Genomic DNA, 25,993 nt, shown 5'->3' on the forward strand with positions numbered 1-25,993 from the left:
TTTGTAATTACAACTTTCATGTTTACTCTTCTGCTGGTAAAAATTTCCCTTGTTTGAACAATTAAATACAAAGATAATAAATGGTAATCTGCATAATTAATAAATTATGAGTATAATTATGATTAATTTATTAATAATCATAATTTTGGGATTATTATTATTATTAGCTGGCCACCATGCCCAGCTAATTTTTGTATTTTTAGTAGAGCCAGAGTTTCGCCATGTTGGCCAGGCTGGTCTCGAACTCTTGGACTGAAGTGATCCGCCTGCCTCAGCTTCCCAAAGTGCTGAGATTACAGGTGTGAGCCATTGCCTCCGGCCGAACTTGAACATGTCTGAGAACTACAAGGTATTCCTGGCCGGGCGCGGTGGCTCACGCCTGTAATCCCAGCACTTTGGGAGGCCGAGGCGGGCGGATCACGAGGTCAGGAGATCGAGACCACGGTGAAACCCCGTCTCTACTAAAAATACAAAAAAAAAGTTAGCCGGGCGTAGTGGCGGGCGCCTGTAGTCCCAGCTACTCAGGAGGCTGAGGCAGGAGAATGGCGTGAACCCGGGAGGCGGAGCTTGCAGTGAGCCAAGATTGCACCACTACACTCTAGCCTGGGTGACAGAGCGAGACTCCGTCTCCAAAAAAAAAAGAGAACTACAAGGTATTCCTAAAACTCTTCCAGAAACACACATGGCCCTAATGAAGAAGTCTTTGGAGAGATAAGATGCAATTGCACCTTTCAATTATTTTCACCTTCCAGTTTGTGATATATTGGTCCACATAACTTTAGCACCATCTGGTTGATCAGTTAACTGATCTATCTTCCCTCCACGCACTTCAATTCACATTCCCAAAACTAACCTATGATAATAACTGAGGAGCTGGCTGCTTACCAATGTTAAATGACAGTTTTAAAGACACATTTAAACTTACCATTGAAGTTTTATTTGGCAGAGCAAGTGGAAAAACTGTTAAAAAATATGGAATTTTGGCAAATCAAGTGGCTGTCTTGTATTTTCAGGGTTTATACTCATCAGTAAAGATTGGCAACTCTTGGGTTTAATGTTACACTTAACATGCTATTAATATATTTTAACAGGCCGGGGCATGGTGGCTCACACCTGTAATCCCAGCACTTTGGGAGGATGAGGCAGGCGGATCGCTTGAGGCCAGGAGTTCGAGACCAGCCTGGCCAACATGGTGAAAACCCATCTCTACTAAAAATACAAAAAAGTAGCCGGGCCTAGTGGCGGGCGCCTGTAATCCCAGCTACTTGGGAAGCTGAGACAGGAGAATCATTTGAACCCAGGAGGCAGAGGTTGCAGTGAGCTGAGATCACTCACTGCACTCCAGCCTGGGCAACAAGAGTGAAACTCCATCTCAAAATATATATATATAATATATATGTATATATAATATATATAATATATAAAAATACGTATATATATATACAAGCATGATCAAGAATACCTGAGAATTTAAGAATATATAAAATAACAACATTTTTATCACAAGTAACATGAGACCTCGTCTTTTGAAACTGTTAATGACTTTATAGCGTTTCTTACGCTAATTTGTAAATTAAACTATAGAGACCTGGATTCAGAGTCCAAGGTTTTTGTATTCCTGAAACCACATTGCATCACATGTTTAAAAACTTTCTTATTTACTTCCCAAGCAGAGACTTTGACCATGACATTAAACATTTAGCAACAGTTTAGATTATTTGTTTAAAAACCTACTTTCAATGTTGTCTCCTTCTGAGTTGGAATTCTAGTCAATATCTACCAACCACATTTCAGAGAAAAGATTCAAATGCCTTCTCTTTATGATAAAATATGTCAGGAACTAGATATGCATTTATAAGGGGTATAAACATGTCACAGGGCTTAATGGGCATGATTAAATATGTCTAGAAATCAATAATGGGCCTAAATCAGCACTGGGACATTTTTGTGTGGACACTGGGATCCTCTGAATACAGGTAGCTTTTACCTTGAAAAAACTAATATCCATATGTTGCAATTTCTATTTTTATCTAGAGTAGTTAGTCTTATCCTTGGCTGCATAGTAGATGTTCCCAATTGTTTGTTAAAAATACCAATACTCATAATTTCTGGGTATAGTGCTTTTTTTTTTTTTTTTTTTTTTGAGACGGAGTCTCGCTCTGTCACCCAGGCTGGAGTGCAGTGGCGCGATCTCTGCTCACTGCAGGCTCCGCCCCCTGGGTTTACGCCATTCTCCTGCCTCAGCCTCCCGAGTAGCTGAGACTACAGGCTCCCGCCACCTCGCCCGGCTAATTTTTTGTATTTTTAGTAGAGACGGGGTTTCACTGTGTTAGCCAAGATGGTCTCGATCTCCTGACCTCATGATCCACCCGCCTTGGCCTCCCAAAGTGCTGGGATTACAGGCGTGAGCCACCGTGGCCGGCCGGTATAGTGATTTTTAAAACAATTGTCCAGGTAAGTATGATTGAAGTAAGGATAAAGATCCACTGATCTAGCACGTCAATGTTCACCTAAGACAAGTTCAGCTAATACGGTTCTACCACATACATTTTCTCCCTTGCCAAGTGAGACTATTTTCTGTACTTTGAATATGACACAGCTCTGAGTCTCTTGTGCATTTTCTCCTAAGTGCCATTAATGCTTTTATTTATTTATTTATTCGGGTGTTTTTTGTTTGTTTGTTTGTTTTTGACAGTGTCTCACTCTGTCACCCGGGTTGGAGTGCAGTGGCGTGATCACAAGTCATTGCACCACCGTGTCTGGCTAATTTTTTGTATTTTTGGTAGAGACAGCGTTTTGCCATATTGTCCAGGCTGGTCTCGAACTCCGGGCCTCAAGTCATCTGCCCACCTCTGCCTCCCGAAGTGCTGGGATTACAAGCGTGAGCCACCACGCCCAGCCTTATTTCTTATTTCTTTATTTTTTGTAGAGATGGGGGTCTCCCTATGTTGCCCAGGCTGGTCATAAACTCCTGATCTCAAGTGATCTGCCTGCCTCAGCCTCCCAAAGTGCTGGGATTACAAGCATGAGCCACCGTGCCCAGGCTTTCTTTTTTATTGTATTTTATTTTTTTTACAAACTGCTACTAAGCCCTTACTAAGCTGTAATTTGTGGTTGATAGCGGAATTTCAGAAATAAACAAGAGTTGACTACTGGCTATAAGGAGTTCACAGTTTACTAAGACTGAGATACAATGCTACAATTACAATCATAGAAGAAAGTGTCAGGTGCATGTGTATCCCCGCACATAAGGATGTAGTGGCAATGATGAGGATGTTCCAGGTTGTTGCCAAAGAGCAAAGGCATAAAACAGCATCATGCACCCAACAGTTGCAAATTGTTGAGTGTTGCTGGTGCAGAATATTTCAGGTAAGGAATAGCAGCAAACAAAGCTGGAGAGTGGGTAGGAACTAGATGATAAAGGCTCTTTTGTTTTTTTTGTTTGTTTTGTTTTGTTTTGTTTTGAGACAGTGTCTCACTCTGTTGCCCAGGCTAGAATGCAGTGGTGTGATCTTGGCTCACTGCAACCTCTGCCTTCTGGGTTCAAGCAATTCTCCTGCCTTAGCCTCCTGAGTAGCTGGGACTACAGGCATGCCAGCACACCTGGCTAATTTTTGTATTTTTTGTAGAGACAGGGTTTTACCATGTTGGCCAAGCTGGTCTCAAACTTCTGACCTCAAGTGATCTGCCTGCCTTGGCCTCCCAAAGTGCTGGGATTACAGGCATAAGCCACTATACCCAGCCCCAAAAGTCACACAGATATTAACCAGAAAGTACTCATTCTCTAAGCCAGGAATCGAACACGGGCCACCACTGTGAAAGGAGAGAACCTTAGCTACGGAGCTACAACACTGGGCCTAATTTTTGTATTTTTAGTAGAGACGGGGTTTTGCCATCTTGGCCAGGCTGGTCTCGAACTCCTGGCCTCAAGTGATCCACCTGCCTTGGCCTCCCAAAGAGCTGGGATTACAAGCATGAGCCACCACGCCCAGCTGGCAAAGGCTCTTGTAAGCCACGTTTAGGAATTAGAACTTATCTTGAAGGCGGTGAAGGGGAGGAACCGGATCAGGTTTGTATTTTCGAAAGTATATCGGTAGCAGTGTAGAAGACACACTGGGATCAGAGAGTAGTGCAGGGAGAAAGAGAGACTGGAAGAAGAAAAACCGTAGTATGTTGCCACATAAACTCATCTTCCATTCATTCCACTCTCCAAACCAATGGCATCTTCTGTGGTGTTCATCTGTGAGATGAACAATATGAAACTGGCCATTCTGATGAACCAGAACATGTGCTGCTCTTGTGAAGCATACATTAGAGGGAAGGAATTTCCTTCCCCTTTTCCCCGAAATCAAGGCCTGAAATGCCAGAGGAACGGAGTCCTAGCTAGGGGCCAAAGTCTTTACTTAGAAACTGGCAGGAATTTTGCTATGCAAATTCACCAACCCATATGATACGTGTTAGATTGGATTTGGAGAAAGGTGCTTAGATATAATTGTGATATTGAGTCTGTGGAGGATGGTGTGCACCAAATAGAAAAAGGAGCATAGTCTCTGGCTCTTCACAGAGTGACCCCATCAGAGAATGGGGGCAAGTTCATCACTGTGGCAAGACCATGGTGTCATGGCTAAGGACAGAGGTTTTAATCACCGTATACTTGAGTTGGAGTCCTGGCTCTGCCTCTTAGTAGCTGTGTCATCTTGGGCAAGTAACATTCTCTAGTCAAGTTTTCATGTCTAAAATGGAGATAATAAATAAAACCCCCAGCCAGGTGCAGGTGGCTCATGCCTGTCATCTTGGCACTTTGGGAGACCAACAGGGGTGGCTCACGAGGTCAAGAGATGGAGACCATCCTGGCCAACATGGTGAAACCCCATCTCTACTAAAAATACAAAAATTAGCTGGACGTGGTGGCACACACCTGTAGTTTCAGCTACTCAGGAGGTTGAGGCAGGAGAATCGCTTGAACCCAGGAGGCGGAGGTTGCAGTGAGCTGAGATCGCGCCACTGCACTCCAGCCTGACAACAGAGCAAGACTCTGTCTCAAAAAATAAATAATAAATAAATAAACAAATCCCCCTTCAAATGGGTGTAGTCAGGATTCAATTAGAACGCAGGCAGGATACTTAACTGTAGCTTTATTCATAATGGTGAAAGTAAGCACCAAAATATCCCAAAGCAAAGAAATGGTTAAAATAGAGAGCATCTCCAAGATGTAAGATTATGTAGTCATTAAAGAAAAAAAAGCAATCTTTGAAAACACAAATAATGATCTGGGAAATTGCTTATGGCATGAAAATAAAATACATAATTATATACTGAATATGATTCCAATTTTGATTATGACATATACAAATGCTGAAAGAAATAACCCTAAGTGGTGATATTATAATGAGTGTTTAATGAAAGTTAGTTCTCATTAACATTCTTCTTGTCATTAATATACATGCCTCTGATGTCTTACTCCAAAGAATTTGAAATTCCTACACAAAATCACACAAAGGTAGGCATGTGGTTCATGCAGGTTAAATGAGCGTCCCATAATGATACTGCTTACCCGGTTTTAGTCCCCATGAGTAGCAAAATTGTAAGTCTCCCCAACTTATCTTGGTATAGAAAATAATATAGATGCTTCTGCGACATTCAGTAGGGTCATTATGTCACCCAACTCTCAGCCAGTGACCACCACAAATTGCAGCCAGTCCCTCCAGAGTCAGCTGTTCAGCTGGCTGGATCATCTCAGCCCTCTGTCCAGTCCCAGTGTGAGAGTCTGGTATCAGCCCCCCAGCTCACTTCATTTTCCTGCTTCACAAGAAGTTCTGAGTTAGGACAAGTTTGAGACAAAAAGGCCATGATGCTTTGGAATACAAAGAAGAGAACACTGAGGCCGGGCACGGGGGCTCACACCTGTAATCCCAGCATTTTGGGAGGTCGAGGCGGGCAGATCCCATGAGGTCAGGAGATGGAGACCAGCCTGGCCAACAAGGTGAAACTCTGTCTCAACTAAAAATACAAAAACTAGCTGGGCATGATGGTGCGCACCTGTAGTCCTAGCTACTCAGGAGACTGAAGCAGGAGAATCACTTGAACCCAGGAGGTGGAGGTTGCAGTGAGCTGAGATCGCACCACTGCATTCCAGCCTGGGCGACAGAGTGAGACTCCATCTCGAAAGAAAGAAGAAGAGAACATTGAGACCTTTCACACAAGTGTCACGGACTATTTAGAAAAACATATTGTGAGAATTAGAAAGAAATTATGGGGATGATCTCATCGCCAGAAAACCTAAAAGGGAATGAGGTTTAACAGATGAGAGCCTGATAATAAGATTCTGGAAATGCATTTGCTGACGATCTGGTGCAGAAGATGAGGAGGCAGCCAGAGAAACTAATATGACTTCCCAGGAAGTTTTTCTGATGAGCTCAGGTTGGGAAAGAAAAAAAAAGGATGGAGGAAGGGGAATATTACATGGGATGAATTCGAAGTACAGCATAGAGGCCAGGCACGGTGGCTCATGCCTGTAATCCCAGCACTTTGGGAGGCCGAGGCAGGTGGATCACATGAGACCAGGAGTTCGAAACAAGCCTGGTCAACATGAAGAAACCCCGTCTCTACTAAAAATAAAAAAAAATTAGCCAGGCATGGTGGTGCACGTCTGTAATCCCAGCTACTCAGGAGGCTGAGGCACGAGAATCGCTTGAGCCCAGGAAGTGGAGGTTGCAATGAGCAGCAATAGTGCCATTGCACTCTAGCCTAGGTGACAGAGTAAGACTCTGTCTCAAAAAAAAATTAAAAAAAAAAAAACGAAGTACAGTATAAACCAAGTCCATAAAATGTCAGGAGCTCAGCTGACTAAACTAAATCCAAGATGTGATAAAGATCAGAAAAAATGCAAAGACAATAAAGTGTAGAAGTCAGGATGGAAAGAGGAAGGAAGAGTTATTGTATTTCACGAGGAAGATGATTCGTACATATGGAATTATACTTTTCTCATTATGAGAGTAATACAGTATCATTTAAATCAATCTGGAAAACAAACAGGAAATGACTAAAAATCCTATAATATCACCATTTAGGGTTATTTCTTTTCAGCATTTGTATATGTCATAATCACAATTGGAATCATATTCGGTATATTGTTGTATATTTTATTTTCATATCGTGAGCACTTTCCCAGATTATTATTTGTGTCTTCAAAGCTTGCTTTTTTCTTTAATGTCTACACAATCTTACATCATGTAGATGCTCTCTATTTTGACCATTTCTTTACTTTGGGATATTTGGGTGCTATCTTTCACCATTATGAATAAAGGTACAGTTAAGATTTTTTTTTTTTTTTAAGGGAAAGTAAGTTTATTAGGAAAGTAAAGGAGTAAAAGAATGGCTTCCCCATAGGCAGAGCAACCAAGATTCTTTTACAAATTTTTTTTCATTGAAACAGAGTCTTGCTCTGTCACCCAGGCTGGAGTGCAGATGCAATGGTGCTATCTTATTCACTGCAACTTCCGCCTCCTGGGTTCAAGCTGTTCTCCTGTCTCAGCCTCCCAAGTAACTGGGATTACAGGTGCCCACCACCCATACCTGGCTAATTTTTTGTATTTTTACAAAAGCAGGGTTTCACCATGTTGGCCAGACTGGTCTCGGATTCCTGGCCTCAAGTGATCCGCCCACCTCAGCCTCCCAAAGTGCTGGGATTATAGGCATAAGCCACCTCACTCGGCCCTTTTATAAAATTTTTGAATAAATTGTTTCCTTAGGATAGAGTCCTAGATGTGGAATTACTTAAGCAAAGGGTAAAACATTTAAGAATCTTCAAACATACTGCCTAGTTGCCTTCCTGAAAGGTTAGCCCAATTTTTGTTCCGATTTACAAGGATGAAGTTTCTAAACATAAGGTTGAAAGCTGACAAAGAGAGAGACCGATTATTTAATTGTTAGTTTTCTTCTGACTTATTGGTAGAGTTTGAATATTTGTGCCCCCAAATCTCATGCTGAAGTGTAATTCCCAGGGTTGAAGGTGTGACCTGGTGAGAGGTGAATGGATTATGGGCAGATTTCTCAGGAATGGAGTAGCACCATTTCCTTGGCACATGTGAGTTGAGTCCTCATGAGATCTGGTTGTTTGAGTGTGTGGCACCTCCTCCCAGCTCCTTCTCTTGCTCCCTGCTCCCTCTTCACCTTCTACCATGAATAAAATTTCCTGGAGGCCTCTCCAGAAGCCCAGCAAATGCTGGCTGTGTAAACAGCCTGCAGAACCATAAGCCAATTAAAACTGTTTTCTCTGTAAATTTTCTAGTCTCAGATATTTCTTCACAGCAGCCCAAGAACAAACTAAAACACCTATATAGCAAAAAAAAAAAAAAAAAGAAAGAAAGAAATTACACTCACACTGAAAAATAAAAATGTATATCAGGAAGATGGAATAAAAGTCCAGCTAGAAAATAATACAAGAAACTAGCTGTCCAAAATGAATTTAGGGGCTAGAAACCCAGGAAAACATATTCCAAGTTGTTAAAACGTGTAATTGTGACCCTGGGAAGTTCACTATCAACAATATTTACAATATAGGATGGTAAGGAGGACAATCTAATAAAATGAAAATTGTATTTTAAAATTCATGTACAATTGGCTGGGTGAGGTGGCTCATGCCTGTAATCTCAGCCCTTTGGGAGGCTGAGGCTGACAGATCATTTGAGCTTAAGAGTTTGAAACCATCCCGGGCAACATAGTGAAACCCCATCTCTACCAAAAATACAAAAATTAGCCAGGCATGGTGGCACACGCTTGTAGTCCCAGCTACTCAGGAGGCTGAGGCAGGAGGATCACTTGAACTCAGAGGCAGAGGTTGCAGTCAGCTGAGATCACACAACTGCACTCCAGCCTGGGCAACAGAGCTAAAACCTGTCTCAATTAAAAAAAAATACATGTACAACACTGTGATACTGTTAAGAATATATACCCGCATACACAAACCTGCACATTCTGCACATGTACCCTGGAACTTAACATAAAGATTTTCTTTTTTTTGAGATGGGGTCTCTCTCTCTGTTGCCAGGCTGGAGTGCAGTGGTGCAATCTCGGCTCACTGCAACCTCAGCCTCTCCAGTTCAAGAGATTCTCCTGCCTCAGCCTCCCAAGTAGCTGGGACTACAGGTGTGTGCCACCACACCCAGCTAATTTTTGTATTTTTAGTAGAGATGGGGTTTCACCATGTTGGCCAGATGGTCTCCACCTCTTGACCTTGTGATCCACTCAACTCAGCCTCCCAAAGTGCTGGGATTACAGGCGTGAGCCACCATGCCCGGCCTAAAAATTTTTTTAAAAAGAATATATCTAGAAAAAATGCTGGAAGTTAGTGTACCAAAATATTGAGTATTTGAGTTAGAAGGAGATTTTTTTCTTGTTTTCTCTGCTTCCAAATTTTATGTAATGTGTTTGTATTATTTCATGATGGGAGAAAAAAACATTTTCAAAAACGATGAACACAAAGATGCCTGAAGACACAGGAGGAAAAGCAATAGATTCTGACAGCCAAGCCTCAGTAAGTTTGACATAAATCCACAGCCCAATGGTATGAATTGTTAAACAAATGGTTTATGGGTATGTAGATGAATGTGAAATGATGACTGAAAAAAAATATGAACTCTCTTCAAACATTTGAAGGTTTCAACAAATTAAATCCAATTATGTTTTTTGACATTGTTATTAGGTTAGTAGAAAAGGGCAACACTTTAGCTACAATGTATATCCCTCTTTTAGCAAAGCATTTGATGAGTTATCTACTGGCATCCTTGGGAGTAAGATACCGAACTGTGGCTTGGGATATGGTACTTCTAAGTTATTTGACAGCTGCTTGTACAAACTGTATATGAAAAGTTCTGCTCAATAGCTATAACATGAAACAGCCAAACTCCACAGAGGTTTATTAGCTGCCATAGGTCTAGATTATATGAAAGTAAAATGAGGACTTGGGGAATGATTCATTATTTTTTAAGACAGTAGAGGCATGAATGTCTCCCACAAATATCATCTATTGCTTTTTGTTTTAAGCTTAAACCTTTTTTTTTTTTTTTTCAGATGGAGTCTTGCTCTGTCGCCCAGGCTGGAGTGCAGTGACACGATCTCAGCTCACTGCAAACCTCCGCCTCCCAGATTAAAGCAATTCTCCTACCTCAGCCTCCTGAGTAGCTGGGATTACAGGCATGCCCTACCATGCCTGGCTAATTTTTGTATTTTTAGTAGAGACGGGGTTTCACCATGTTGGTCAGGCTGGTCTCAAACTCCTGACCTTGTGATCCACCCACCTCGGCCTCCCAAAGTTCTGGGATTACAGGTGTGAGCCACTGCGCCCGGCCTTAAGCTTAAATCTTTATATATATTTATTTATATTTATTTTTGAAACAGGGTCTCAGTCTGTCACCCAGGCTGGAATACAGTGGGATGATCTCCACTCTCTGTATCTTCAACCTCCCAAACTCAAGTGATCCTCAGCCTCTCAAGTAGGTGGGACTACAGGTGTAAGTCACCACACCCAACTAATTTTGGGTTTTGTTTTGTTTTCTTTTGTTTTTTGGTAGAAACTGCATTTTGCCATGTTGCCCAGGCTGGTCTTGAACTCCTGGCCTCAAGCAATCTGCTGGCCTCAGCCTCCCAAAGTGCTGAGATTACAGGCTTGAGCCACCCCACCTGGCCTAAATCTTTAAGTTTAAAGTGAGTATGAACACCCACCGATGTTGATTCATACTGGCCTCTTCGAGAGGACCATGGATCTTAAGAAGCAGTCTTATGATATTGTGAAAGTAAAATATCTTCAGCCCCCAAAATCACTAAGGAAACCTCAAGCTGGAAACTGCTTACGGCAAACTTGCCCCCCATTCTATTCAAAGTCACCCCTCTGCTCACTAAGATAGGTGCATATCTGATTGCCTCCTTTGGAAAAACTAATCAGAAACTCAAAAGAATGTAACCTCTCTGCTTTGAGTCTTCCTGCCTTTGCTTCAAGTTGTCCCGCCTTTCCAGACCGAACCAATGTACTTCTTACATAAAGCAATTAATGTCTCATGTCTCCCTAAAATGTATAAAGCCAGGCTGTGCCCCGACCACCTTGGGCGCATGTCATCAGGACTTCCTGAGGCTGTGTCACGGGCGCAGGCACATCCTCAACCTTGGCAAAATAAACTTTCTAAATTAACTGAGACCTGCCTCAGATTTTCTGGGTTCACAATGTCTGGATACGTGAACAAGCACAAATACATCAAGGAGCTTGACAGATGACTGCCCTTGTCTCCTAGATCAAAGGAAATTCAACTTATTATTTAACCTGTCAAGAATATCTGTGCTTTCCCCTTTGTTTCTATGTGTTCTCTCATTAATTTTCTTCAACATGGCATGTCCCCTTCATCTACTGGCTCTGTTTGAAAACCTTCACTTTTGTCTGTCTGCCAATATCCCACAGCTAAGGAACCTCACACTACATACACACAAATATACTCCTCTACCCCCCAGTTCATTATTTTAAAAGCTGACAGTTAAGAAAAAATTTCAGGCCAGGCGCACTGGCTCACGCCTGTAATCCCAGCACTTTGGGAGGCCGAGATGGGGGGATCACCTGAGGTCAGGAGTTTGAGACCAGCCTGCCCAACATGGTGAAATCCTGTTTCTACTAAAAATACAAAAATTAGCCCAGTATGGTGGTGGGCACCTATAATCCCAGCTACTCGGGAGGCTGAGGCAGGAGAATTGCTTGAACCTGGGAGGCAGAGGTTGCAGTGAGCAGAGATTGCGCCACTGCATTCCAGCCTGGGCAACAGAGCAAGACTCCATCTTGGAAAAGAAAACGAAGAAGAAAAAATTTCAAGAATAAGACAATAGGCTGGATGCAGCAGCTCACACCTGTAATCCCAGCACTTTGGGAGGCCGAGGCAGGCGGATCACCTGAGGTCAGGAGTTCAAGACCAGCCTGGCCAACATTATGAAACCCCATCTCTCCTAAAAATACAAAAAATTAACTGGGTGTAGTGGCGCATGCCTGTAATGCCAGCTACTTAGGAGGCCGAGGCATAAGAATCTCTTGAACCTGAAAGGTGGAGGTTGCAGTGAGCTAAGATCACACCACTGCACACTAGCCTGGACAACAGAGTGAGACTGTGTAAAAAAAAAACAAGACTATAGAATTATTTCCACAGTCCTATTCTGTTCAATATCTTCAACAAATTGGATAAAGAATAAAAACAAGAGCCAGGCGTGGTGGTTCATGCCTGTAATCCCAGCACTTTGGGAGGCCAAGGTGGGTGGATCACGAGGTCAGGAGTTCAAAACCAGCCTGGCCAAGACGGTGAAACCCTGTCTCTACTAAAACTACAAAAATTAGCTGGGCGTGGTGGTAGGCACCTGTAATCCCAGCTATTCGGGAGGCTGAGGCAGAGAATTGCTTGAACCTGGGAGGCAGAGGTTGCAGTGAGCCAAGATGGCGCCATTGCACTCCAGCCTGGGTGACAGAGCAGGACTCCATCTCAAAAAAAAAAAAAAAAAAAAAAAGTATAAGAACAAAACTACAAATTTTCAGATGTTACGCAACTGAGAGAACGCAGAGTTGATCTCAAAAACCTTACCACTTCAGCCGGAAACCACAGGATACATTTCACAAGATCACTGCAAATCTCAGCATGCAGGTGAAGTGGAGGAGGAAGCAGCATCAGCTTGAAGAAGTTCCAGATGTTTCCATCAACCACAAGTTTAGCCTGACCTGCTAGTGACACAGCTGAAGTGTAATTGAATTAGGCTGTGTTCAGACACAGAAAACTCCAGTCTTGAACACAATTACTGCTTTGCACTGTGTTGGTCAGACCAAAGTTTGGCAGTTCTTCAGGAGCATACTGAAAAGCCAGACCTCTCTGAAGGACAATGAAAACTCTGAAAGTCATGTAACAGGACAATAAGTCAAAGTATCATGAAAGCCTACCCTGGAGAAGACTAAGAAAGTCTCCAAATATTTCAAAAACCATTATGTGGAAGGAGTTTTAAACTTGTTTTCAGTGGATTCTGAGCACAGACTTTGGGTTAATGGGTACCAGTTATAGAGAAGAAAGAAAGATTCAATGTGTGAAAAAATGGATTTTTTTTCTTTTTCTTTTTTTTTTCGAGACACGGTCTCACTTTGTCCTCCAGGCTGGAGTACAGTGGCACAATCTCAGTTTACTGCAGCCTCGACTTCTGGGGTTCAAACGATCCTCCTGCCTCAACCCCCACCCCAAGTAGTTGGGACTATAGGTGCTTGCCACCACGCCTGGCTAATTTTTGTATTTTTTTGTAAAGACGGATTTCACCATGTTGCCCAGGCTGATCTTGAACTTCTGAGCTCAAGTAATCTGCCTGTCTCGGCCTTCCAAAGTGCTGGGATTACAGGTGTGAGCCACGGCGCCTGCCCTAATGTTTAATAATTAAAGACTTTCAGCAATGAAGTGGGTTTCTTCAAAAAGTGATGTGCATCCTGTCAATCATAACATCAAGTTCTAGGCCCTGGAAGTTCAACTGAGTGATCATCCTAAAATAACAGATTGGGTCACTCTTCTGCTTAGATGCTCCATGGCTTCACATTAAAATTAGAACAAAGGCCAGGCATGGTGGCCCACGCCTGTAATCCCAACACTTTGGGAGGCCAAGGCAGGCAGATCATGAAGTCAGGAGATCGAGACCATCCTGGCTAACATGGTGAAACCCCGTCTCTACTAAAAAAAATACAAAAAATTAGCTGTGCGTGGCGGTGAGCGCCTGTAGTCCCAGCTGCTCAGGAGGCTGAGGCAAGAGAATGGTGTGAACCTGGGAGGCGGAGCTTGCAGTGAGCCGAGATCACGCCACTGCACCCCAGCCTGGGCGACAGAGTGAGACTCTGTCTCCAAAAAAAAAAAAAAAAAAAAAAATTAGAACAAAATGCAAACTCCCCATCCTGGTCTACTAGGCCCTGTGTGATCTGGCTCTGCTGACCTGTATCAGCAGCTTTCTCCCTTTTCCTACTTTTCATCCAAGTATTCATTTACTCCAGGACTGTTCTTCAAGGTCAACCATGTGCTGGCACAGTTGTGAACACAGCAGGCAAAATCTCTACCCTGAAGTCGCTGACATCATAGTGGGAGAAGAAAGACAAAAATAAATAAATAATAAACAAGTAGATGAAGGGTTAAGGTAAGTGCTATGTAGAAAAATGAGCAGGGCAGGCCAGGTGCGATGGCTCACACCTGTCATCCTAGCACTTTAGGAGGCTGAGGCTGAGGCTGATGGATCACTTGAGCTCAGGAGTTCAAGACTAGCCTGGGCAACATGGCAAAACCCCGTCTCTACAAAAAATACAAAAATTAGCTGGGTGTGGTGGCAGGTCACGGTTCTCCTGTCCAGCTCACTGCCCCTGGACCACTCCATGTAGAAGTCCTCAATAAACCCTATGTCTCTCTCACTGGCTCTGGGTCTCTTTTTCAGCCTCTCAGACATGGTGCCATCCTTATTACGGCCAATAAATGTCCCACACAACACATGCCTCTCAAGGGCTGACTCTGTCTTTACTGGCTGCATCCCCAGCACGTAGACCAGTGCCTGACACAGTCAGTGCTCCAGAAATAGCTATTAACTGACTGATAAGGGAAGCAAGGAGGGAAGTAACGTCGTTGCTCAGAGCCATTTCCCTGGCAACACTTGCCAACTGGAAGTTCACTTCCGCTAATAAAATTCTCTTTGGAAAATACAGATACAGCCTGGGCAACATGGCAAACCTCCATCTCCATGAAAAAACTGCAAAAGAAAAAAATTAGCCAGGCATGATGGCATGCACCTGTGGTCCCAACTAACCAGGAGGCTGAGGTGAGAGAATTGCATGATCCCAGTTCAAGGATGCAGTGAGCCGTGATAGTGCCACCATACTCCAGCCTGGGTGACAGAGCAAGACCCTACCTTAAAAAAAAAAAGGCCAGGTGTAGTGGCTCATGCCTGTAATCCCAGCACTTTGGGAGGCTGAGGCAGGTGGATCACAAGATCAAGAGTCCAAGACCAGCCTGGCCAAGATGGTAAAACCCCATCTCTACTAAAAATACAAAAATTAGCTGGGTGTGGTGGTGGACGCCGGTAATCTCAGCTACTCGGGAGGCTGAGGGAGGCTGAGGCAGGAGAATCAGCTTGAAACCGGGAGGCAGAGGTTGCAGTGAGCAGAGATCATGCCACTGCACTCCAGCCTGGGCAAAAGAGTAAGACTCCGTCTCAAAAAAAAAAAAAAGAAAGAAAGAAAAAAAGAAAATACAAATATAAATATGTCCTGGAAAAGTTAAGCCTCATTCATATTGTAATATGAATGAACTAATTTAATCAGATGACCTACATATAGCAGATAGAGTAGCATTCAAAAGGTAAGCATTTTGGTTGAAACAGAAGGGTTTTTTTGTTTTGTTTTGTTTTGTTTTTTGCAGAATCTTGCTCTGTCGCCCAGGCTGGAGGGCAGTGGCACGATCTCTGCTCACTGCAACCTCCAATTCCTGGTTCAAGCGATTCTCTTGCCTCAGCCTCTCAAGTAGCTGGGATTACAGGCACACGCCACCACGCCCAGCTAACTTTTGTATTTTTAGTAGAGATAGGGTTTCACCATGTTGGCCGGGATGGTCTCAATCTCCTGACTTTGTGATCTGCCTGCCTCCGCCTCCCAAAGTGCTGGGATTACAGGCGTGAGCCACCGTGCCTGGCCGGGATATCTTTTTATTTTTTTGAGATGGAGTCTTGCTCTTGTCGCCCAGGCTGAAGTGCAGTGGCGCAATCTCTGCTCACTGCAACCTCCAATTCCTGGTTCAAGCGATTCTCCTGCCTCAGCCTCCCGAGTAGCTGGAATTACAGGTCAACTGATCCGCCTGCCTCAGCCTCCCAAAGTGCTGGGATTACAAGCACAAGCCGCCGCACCTGGCCCAGGAGGAATACCTTGAAGGGAGTTCTAGGCCTCAGTGGAAGCTGGAACAAAAGAGTCAAAGTATGGAAGGAGAGCCAGTGTGGTGGCCCAAAGAGAGAGAGGGCAGAATTGGAAAAGATTTAGAAAAGGTGACTGATAGGTCTCAGGACACACCACCCCCAAATATGACTGCAGGAGACCAGAATATGCTACCCCAAAATATGTCTCTTTTATGTATGGGTTATTTCGAGCTGGTTATTTTGAGAAACTGCAGACACAGGAGTATTTCAGAAAAGTCGCCCTTTTGTAAGGAAATTTACATCTATAAAGAAAATCACTAGAAATTCCTAAAGGATGGAGAAGGCCTGGACTTAACTCTGCCTAACAAACCTGACCCTTGGCCAGGAGCAGTGGTGGCTCACACCTGTACTCCCAGCACTTTGGGAGGCCAAGGCGGGTGGATCACCTGAGGTCAGGGGTTCAGGACCAGCCTGGCCAACATGGTGAAACCCTGTCTCTACTAAGAATACAAAAATTAGCCTGGTGCGGTGGCGCATCCTTGTAATCCCAGCTACTCGGAAAGCTGAGGCAAGAGAATCCCTTGAACCCATGAGGCGGAGCTTGCAGTGAGCCAAGATCCCGCCATTGCACTCCAGCCTGGGCGACAGAGTGAGACTCCATCTCAAAAAAACAAAACAAAACAACAAAACTGACCCTTGCTTTTCAGTGCTTTTTCTGGCCATCTTGAAAGACTGTGGGGTCTTTCCCCACACCTTTCTTTCTTTGTTTAATAAAAAGGGCAGCATTTAAACCTGAAGATTAAACTTTTCCTTGGAGATCTACTCTGGAGGTTTATGCATTTCTCCATGGTTTTCTTCCATGCGTACATAAGTTATACACGCTAATAAACTTTTGTTTGTTTTTCTCTTGTTAATCTGCTCAGGGAGTCCCAGTTAAGAACTATGGAGGGTAGAAAGAAAATTATTTTTCTTCCCCTACATAACCAAAGTTAATCTTGTCATCTTATCACATCTCTTGAGGCCCCAGCAGCAGCTGCTTGCAAAGCCTCAGTTAAAAGATAAGATTGCCACTGAATAGTGTTTCTTAACCTTTCCCAAAGTCATTTTTCAAAATAAGCCAATGCAGTTTATTATTTACTGCTTGCCTTCAGCTAGTAGCAAGATAGAGCTTCATGTGGCTGTAAATGGGGGAAGAAATTACTATACCTCCTGACCCTCCTTTTCTTCCACACGTAGATGTTAGTCCCTGAGATGTATTTATCAAAATCAGCATGATAAATATAAAAATCTCAGCTAGGCATGGTGGCTCACGCCTGTAATCCTAGCACTTTGGGAGGCCGAGGCAGGTGGCTCACTTGAGGCCAGGAGTTCGAGACCAGCCTGGCCAACATGACAAAACCCAGTCTCTACTAAAAAATACAAAAAATTACCCAGGCATGGTGGCACATGCCTGTAATCCCAGCTACTTAGGAGGCTGAGGCATGAGAATCACTTGAACCCAGGAGGTGGAGGTGGTAGTGAGCTGAGATTGTGCCACTGCACTCCGGCCTGGGCGACAGAGTGAGATCGTCTCAAAAAAAAAAAAAAATCTTATGCCCTCATTTCATGTTATTTGAACAAAAGACCATGGCTAACACTAGATCACAGCAATGGACATAAGAGAAAAATTTTTTGTCTTGAATTTTACGTATTTAACATTTGGGCCATATAGTAGTGTGAATTGTCTATTTCTATTTACATGACCTAAATCAGTCAATAGACTGTGATCTGCATCAGCCAACTGGAACTCAGCAAGTGTTGACCAATCAGAACTACATAAATTTGCATCCTTCATTTGCATAAGCAGACCAGAGTGGGAACCTGGGAGGGAACTTTCTCTATAAAAGATAACTTCTCTCTTTATTCTCTCAGAATGCACCTTTGTTTTGTACCAAAGACTGCATCTCCCTGGTTTACAAACTGTTTACTGGGATGAATTCTCTTTATTTTCTTTAAAAAATATATTTTTCAGTGAATTTGTCGGTAATAGTCATGACAATCTAGAACTACAGCAGGACACTAGTTTTTAAAAGTTATTTGAACTTTTTAACATGTGTTAGGCAATACTGATGAAACATCTCTATCTATAGAGATGTATTAAAGTTCTGGCCGGGTGTTGTGGCTCATACCTGTAATCTCAGCACTTTGGGAGTCTGAGTCAGGTGGATCACCTGAGGTCAGGAGTTCGAGACCAGTCTGGCCAACATGGTGAAACCCCACCTTTACTAAACCTACAAAAATTAGCTGGGCATGGTGGCAGGCACCTGTAACCTCAGATATGTGGGATGCTGAGGCAGGAGAATCGCTTGAACCTGGGAGGCGGAGGTTGCAATGAGCTGAGATCGTGCCATTGCACTCCAGCCTGGACAACAAGAGTGAAACTCTGTAAAAGACAAACACACACACACACACACACACACACACACACACACAATGTTGTACAATTTATTTAGTCTATAAAACCAAAATGAGGCTTCAAGTCAGCTTAGTTCATTGTCATCCAAGCATACATATTAGGGTTTGGTAATACAAGCACATGTTAAAAAGTATTTCTAGGCCGGGTGCGATGGCTCACGCCTGTAATCCCAGCACTTTGGGAGGCCGAGGCAGGTGGATCACCTGAAGTCACAGGTTTGAGTCCAGCCTGGCCAACATGATGAAACCCCATCTCTACTAAGAATACAAAAAAATTAGCCGGGTGTGGTGGCGGGAGCCTGTAATCCCAGCTATTTGGGAGGCTGATGCAGAAGAATCACTTGAACCCAAGAGACGGAGATTGCAGTGAGTAGAGGTCATGCCACTGCACTCCAGCCTGGGAAACAAGAGTGAGACTCTGTCTCAAAAAAAAAAAAGAAAAAAAGAAAAAAAGAAAAAAGAAAAGTATTTCTACAGTACAATATGTAAATAGTGAGAGATAAGTTACCTTCTCACTGGTGATCACCTTGGTTCTTGCCCTCAAAGTCAATCATTCACGGTTGCCACTTTTTTTTTTTTTCAGACGGAGTCTCGCTCTGTCACCCAGGCTGGAGTGCAGTGGCACAATCTCGGCTCACTGCAAGCTCTGCCTCCTGGGTTCACGCCATTCTCCGGCCTCAGCCTCCCGAGTAGCTGGGACTACAGTCGTCTGCCACCACGCCTGGCTAATTTTTTTGTATTTTTAGTAGAGACTGGGTTTCACCTTGTTAGCCAGGATGGTCTCGATCTCCTGACCTCGTGATCTGCCCACCTCAGCCTCCCAAAGTGCTGGGATTACAGGTGTGAGCCACCACACCCGGCCAACCACTTTCTTGAGTATCCTTGGTAAACCAAAAAGTATCTGAGTCAAATCTCAACAAATTTAGAAAGTTTATTTTTGCCAAGGTTAAGGATGCAACTGACACAGCCTCAGAGGTCCTGATGACATGTGCCCAAGGTGGACAGCAGGGTTGGGGGTGCAGCTTGCTTTTATACATTTTAGGGAGACACAATACATCAATCAATACATGTAAGATTAACATTGGTTTGATCTGGAAGGGTGGGACAAGTTGAAGCAGTGGCAGATGAGTGGGTGCTTCCAGATCATAGGTAGATTTAAATATACTGTGATTAAGATAAGGGATTGTGAAGCCGGGCATGATGGCTCATGCCTGTAATCCCAACACCTTGGGAGGCCGAGGCAGGTGGATTACCTGAGATCAGGAGTTCAAGACCAACATGGCCAACATGGCAAAACCCTGTCTCTACTAAAAGATACAAAAATTAGCCAGGCATGGTGGTGGGCGCCTGTAATCCCAGCTACTTCAGAGGCTGAGGCAGCAGAATCACTTGAACCCGGGAGGCGGAGGTTGCAGTAAGCCGAGATTGCGCCACTACACTCCAGCCTGGGTGACAGAGTGAGACTCTATCTAAAAACAAACAAACAAACAAACAAACAAAAATATATATATACATATATGTGTGTGTGTGTGTGTCTTGGTGATCATTTCATATCTGTAAATATAGATTTGACTTTTTTTTCAAACAACAACATGCTATACTATATCCATTGTAGGAATATGTCACAATTTATTTAACTGGTACCCTACTCATGGATGTTTAGCTTGTTTCCAATCTTCTGCTATTACCAACAGTACTGCTAGGAATATTTTTATATACATTTCTTTGTGCACATGTATAAATATATCCAAAAGATGAATTCATAAAAGTGAAATTGGTACTCCAAGGGTATGTATATTTTTCTTCTTAATATATATTCTCAAATTATCTCCTATTGGAATTTGGCAGAGATTCTGGAATTGCTTTTCATCGAGGTTGTAACACCCACCACCAACATAGGCAACACTGGCTATTTATCTCATAATGCCTCTGTGGATGTTTCCTTCAAAGAACACCAGATGGCAGAACAGACCCTAATATGTTTGCCTTGGGTAACAGGGAACTTCCGGACTTGAAGCCTCATTTTGGTTATGTAGACTGAACAAATAAAGTTGTAGAACCAGTTGTACATTAATAAATCTCTATAGATAGAAATGTATCCATTCCTCAGTAATATCATCAGTAATAGCAGATGGTAGCCTGTGCCTTTTTTCCTGTCTACCTGAAAAAAACACTAAAAAGATCCTCATCTTTCGCTCTGTAATTCTTCCCCATTACACAAACATTACCTTTTCTCCAGCTGAATAATATAGAGAACATGCGTTAGCAATAATAATTCATGGAGTTTCATTTATGTGTGAAAGTGACTTATTTAGTTCATGTTGTTACAACAAGGAAATGTATGAACATATGTATGTCACATAAGAATATTTCTTTAAGCAAATAGAAATGAATAATTAAAGTTGATGCCTTTACTATAAGGCTTTCATTTGGCAGAACACCAGCAAACCAATTTCACAGCAGGAAAACATTTTTTTTTCTTTCCTGGAGAGTATGTCATCTGAGCAGAACAAATTCAATTAGCGTTGTACCTGCTTTGCAACTTATGAGAATGCTTTTATGCCTCTGGGTAGCTGCTCTCAACCCACAGCCCACAGCCCACATATACCCAATAGAGAAAGTACTCATGAACTTGTATATGCTTTTCCGTAAAAGTCTTTTCAGTCTTCAGGATGTAGTACTTTTTAAATTAATCCTTCATTGCCCCAGAAGATAAACCGGTGGGAAGTTAATGAAATTGGCGTCCTAAGCTACCTGCTCAGGATCAAAATTTGCTACCTACTACAGAGTTTATTATTGCCCTTCTTGAGAAATGACAGATGTCTTATTTTAAAGGTTCTAAGATAAGATGTACATAATTTTAGGGGCAGTATCATCTAGTCGCTGTAGTTCCTTGGAACACTACAAGTCCTTAAGCTAAACAGGAAGAGACTCTGCCACAAAGAAGGCAACATTGAGATTAATGAAGATTTATTGGCTAGGCGCGGTGGCTCACGCCTGTAATCCCAGCATTTTTGGAGGCCAAGGTGTGTGGATCACTTGAGACCAGGAGTTTGAGACCAGCCTGGCCAACGTGACCTAATCCCGTCTCTACTAAAAACACACACAAAATTAGCCGGGCATGGTGGCAGGCACCTGTAATCCCAGCTACTCCGGAGGCTGAGGCAGGAGGATTGCTTGAACCTGGGAGGCAGTGGTTGCAGTGAACCAAGATCATGCCACTTCACTCCAGCCTGAGTGACAAAGCGAGACTCCATCTAAAAAAAAAAAAAGAAAAAGAAAAAAAAAAAGATTTATTAAGTACTAGATCTTTCCCAACGGCCATATCACATTACAACATTTTATCAGGCAAAAGTTATCATGCCCCTGTTTCAGATTAGGAAACTGTGGCTCAGAAAAGTTAAATAACTTGCCCAAATTAACACAACTGCCAAGGGGCCAAGCAGGAATTTGCATGCAAGTATATCTACCTCCTAGACTGATGGTTCTCGATGTATGGCCCCCAGACCAGCAGCATCACCATCACTAGTATAACCTGGAAATTTTTTATGAAACATTTTTCAGGACCCAACCTGCTCCTCCTAAAGTAGACATTCTGGGGTTGTGGCCCAGCAATCTACATCCATCTATCTATCTATCTATCTATCTATCTATCTATCTATCTATATCTATACCTATATATAGATATAGATATAGATATATTTTTTGAGATGGAGTCTTGCTCTGTCACCAGGCTGGAGTGCAGTGACTCGATCTCGGCTCACTGCAACCTCTGCCTGCTGGGTTCAAGAGATTCTCCCGCCTCAGCCTCCCAAGTAGCTGGGATTACAGGCATGCGCCACCATGCCCAGCTAATTTTTGTATTTTTAGTAGCGACGGGGTTTCACCATGTTGGCCAGGATGGTCTCGATCTCTTGACCTCGTGATCCGCCAGCCTCGGCCTCCCAAAGTGCTGGGACTACAGGCATGAGCCACCACACCCAGCTCAGCAATCTATATTTTAACAAGTCCTCTAGGAGATTCTGATGCAAGTTCAAGTTTGAGAACTATTGTCCTAGACACATTCTGCCACAGTATCCTGATACATGGGAGGGATGCATGGGAGAGGAAACTAGTGTTCCTCGAGTCACCATCATGAGCCAAACACTGTCATGAGTGTTTTACATCCTATTCCCTTTAATCCTCACAATAGCCATGCAAGTTAGGTGTTCTGTTTTGTTTTGTTTATTATTTATTTATTTATCTAGAGACAGAGTCTCACTCTGTCACCCAGGCTGGAGTGTAGTGGTGTGATCTTGGCTCACCGCAACTTCTGCCTCCCGGGTTCAAGCGATTGTTGTGTCTCAGCCTCCCCAGTAGCTGGGATTACAGGTGTGCACCACCACGTCTGTCATGTTTGTATTTTTAGTAGAGATGGGGGTTTCGCCTAGTTGGCCAGGCTGGTCTCGAACTCCTGGCCTCAGGTGATCCACCTACCTCGGCCAAAAGGTGCTAGGATTATAGGCATGACCTACTGTGCCCAGCCTTGTTTTTTAAATTTTACATTAAGGAAACTGAAGGTACACCGAGGAAACTGAGGATGATAAGGTCATTTGTTGAAGCTCCCAATACCAATAAGAGGCACTTTACACTTGGGCCTATCTGATTCCACAGTGTAAACTTCATGCCAAATCCACTGGTAAGTTCTATCCTTCTATCCTAACAGTCATATTGGTTGGCTAAGCGTTTGTCTTAAGGGTATTCTTCACACACAATTGTAATTAGCCTGATTGTGCAGTTTCCCAGCCAGAATCTAGATGAATGATTATAAATGAGAGGGATGCTGCTAGAAATACATTAAAGAGAGACAAAAGTGACAACATGCCAGGCGAATAGTCTAGAAGGAGATAGTAAAAACTACACAAAAAAATGCATAACTTAAAAAAAACTTAAGACTGTATCACTTTGTAATTAAAAAAGCAATAAAGATTAGTTATAAAAGTTGAGGGTCTGAGGCTGTTTTGTGTATGGGTCTACACTTCAACAATTCCTGAGCTTGTAACTAGAATAAAGAATATCGTAATGATGATTACAAAATCCATTGAAAATAGATTGAATTTTCCATATTAAAGTGTGTGAAGTGCATTTCAAAAAGATCTGCATGAGAAATGGTTAAAATGAGAAATGTGTTGACTCGAGACACAAGCTATAGGTTACCTGTGCAACTGATCCATCTGGAATATTACATTCATCAGGGCTGCTATTGCCTGAAACCAATTTGGACTCGGACTGCTGAACCTTCCTGATATGGCTGAATGTTTGTGTGCCTCCAAAATGCATGTCAAGGCCCGGTGAGGTGGCTCATGCTTGTAATCCCAGCGCTTTGGGAGGCTGAGGCGGGCGGATCACCTGAGGTCAGGTGTCTGAGACCAGACTGGCCAACATGGTGAAACCCCGTCTCTACTAAAAATACAAAAATTAGCCAGGCGTGGTGGCGGGTACCAATAATCCCAGCTGCTCAGGAGGCTGAGGCAGGAGAAGTACTTGAACCCCGGAGGTGGAGGTTGCAGTGAGCCAAGACTGCGCCACTGCGTTCCAGCCTGGGTGACAGACCAAGGCTCTGTCTCAAAAAAAAAAAAAAAAAAAAAAGGCATAGGTCAGGCGCAGTTGTTCACGCCTGTAATCCCAGCACTTTAGGAGGCTGAGGCAGGTGGATCACCTGAGGTCAGGAGTTCTAGACCAGCCTGGCCAACATGGTGAAACCCCATCTCTACTAAAAATACAAAAAAATTAGCTGGCAGTTGCCTGTAATCCCAGCTACTCGGGTGGCTGAAGCAGGAGAATCACTTGAACCTGGGAGGTAGAAGTTGCAGAGAGCAGAGATCACGCCTCTGCACTCAAGCCTGGGTGACAGAGTGAGGATCTGTCTCAAAAAAAAAAAAAAAAAAAAAAAAGGCATGTCAAAACTTAATCCCCAATTCAACAGTATTAAGAGGCAGGACCTTTATGAAGTGATGAATGCCCTTATAAAAGGGTTTGAGGAAGAAAGTTCAGCCAGTATTAGCCTTTCTGCCATGAAAGGATGTAGTAAGAATTCATGCCTTCTGCCACGTGAGGATTCAGTGACAAGACTCCATCTTGGAATCAGAGACCAGCCGTCACCAGACACTGAATCTGCAGGTGCCTTGATCTTGAACTTCCCAGCCTCCAGAACTGTGAGAAATGAATTCCTGCTGTTTATAAATGAACCTATTCAAGGTATTTGTGTTATAGCAGCAGGAACAGACCAAGATACTTCTTTTTGTCCCATCTTTATTGTGTGTGTGTGTTTTTTTGTTTTGTTTTGTGATGGAGTTTTGCTGTGTCGCCCAGGCTGGAGTGCAGTGGCAGTGATCTCGGCTCACTGCAACCTCCACCTCCCAGGTTCAAGAGATTCTCCTGCCTCAGCCTCCTGAGTAGCTAGAACTACAGGCGTGTGCCACCACACCTAGCCACTTTTTGTATTTTTAGTAGAGATGGGATTTTTGCCATGCTGGCCGGGCTGGTCTCGAACTCCTGACCTCAGGTGGTCTGCCCTCCTCAGCTTCCCAAAGTGCTGGGATTACAGGCATGAGCCACTGCACCTGGCCTCTCTTTTTTATTGGTAAAAGGACCTCGTTTCATGCAGCCCTAGAGCTTGCTCTCCTAAACTCAAAGGTGGGAAACAGAGACTGAGGTCCTGACTTGGATCCAATTACATGGAAAAGGTCTGAAGCTCAGGTTTAACTGAAGACTCCTGAAATAAAAGATAAGAATCCTGGAGGAGCTGACCCATCTTTCATCCTTCTGATACAATAAAAAAAGGCCCCATGAGACTGCTGTAGAAGAGACTTCAAATGCCTTCTAAGCCATTGTGGCTACTGTGGGATTGGTCACATATTAGAGAAGATTTTTTTTGTTTGTTTGCAACATTTCTAACCAGGATTTTTTTTTTCTCACTGAGTTATACCAGGCTTTGATAGTTAGTTACAAATAAAAAATGAGTTAGCCTACTATTAGAGTCTTGAATGTCTGGGAGAAATAAGACTAAGACTAAGAGTTGTACAGACAATTCTCTTGAATTGGCAAAAAAAAAAAAAAAAAAAAAAAAATCAGGCCAGTAGCCTTTCATGAGGGTTCTGCCCTACCAGCATCCTTCAGCACAAGATGTACCTGCTCCACCAATGGCAAGCCATAGCTGCTAACAAGATCACGGTAATTCAGAGCTCCTGCTGCTTCTTGCCTGGGTAGTCAATGAAGTCTCACCAGGGGAAGAAAAGAATGTTCCTCCCTGAATTGTTCATCAGGATGGACTCATTACTCGCTTCTTTCTGCTTGGACTGAAGCAACAGGATAGCAATTTAGGGATGGCTGATCTAAAGCACATCAAGGCACGGTCGCTGAGCAGGTGCGGTGGCACCAAATTCAAGGAAACCCCATAGGTAGTTCCCACCAGCAATGTGGGTTTCAGCCTTTATACCAGCACCATCTGAACAAGCCCCATAAAAAGTGCAGATTACAAAGCAGAAGCATTTTCCATGTGGGCTAACACATGGGGTGGTTGAACAAAAAAGCAGTAGAAGAGACAGCCATGCCCAGAGGCCAGCTCAGT

General features: G+C 43.3%; 1 protein-coding gene across 3 annotated transcripts in view; it reads right to left on the reverse strand.

Annotated features, from left to right (window-relative positions):
* Positions 1–25,993, reverse strand: part of APOH (apolipoprotein H) — a 90,717-nt gene that overhangs the window by 21,664 nt on the left and 43,060 nt on the right. The gene's annotated exons all lie outside the window — the stretch shown is intronic.

Source organism: Pan troglodytes, chromosome 19 (genome assembly GCF_028858775.2).
Source record: "Pan troglodytes isolate AG18354 chromosome 19, NHGRI_mPanTro3-v2.0_pri, whole genome shotgun sequence".
NCBI lineage: Eukaryota > Metazoa > Chordata > Mammalia > Primates > Hominidae > Pan > Pan troglodytes.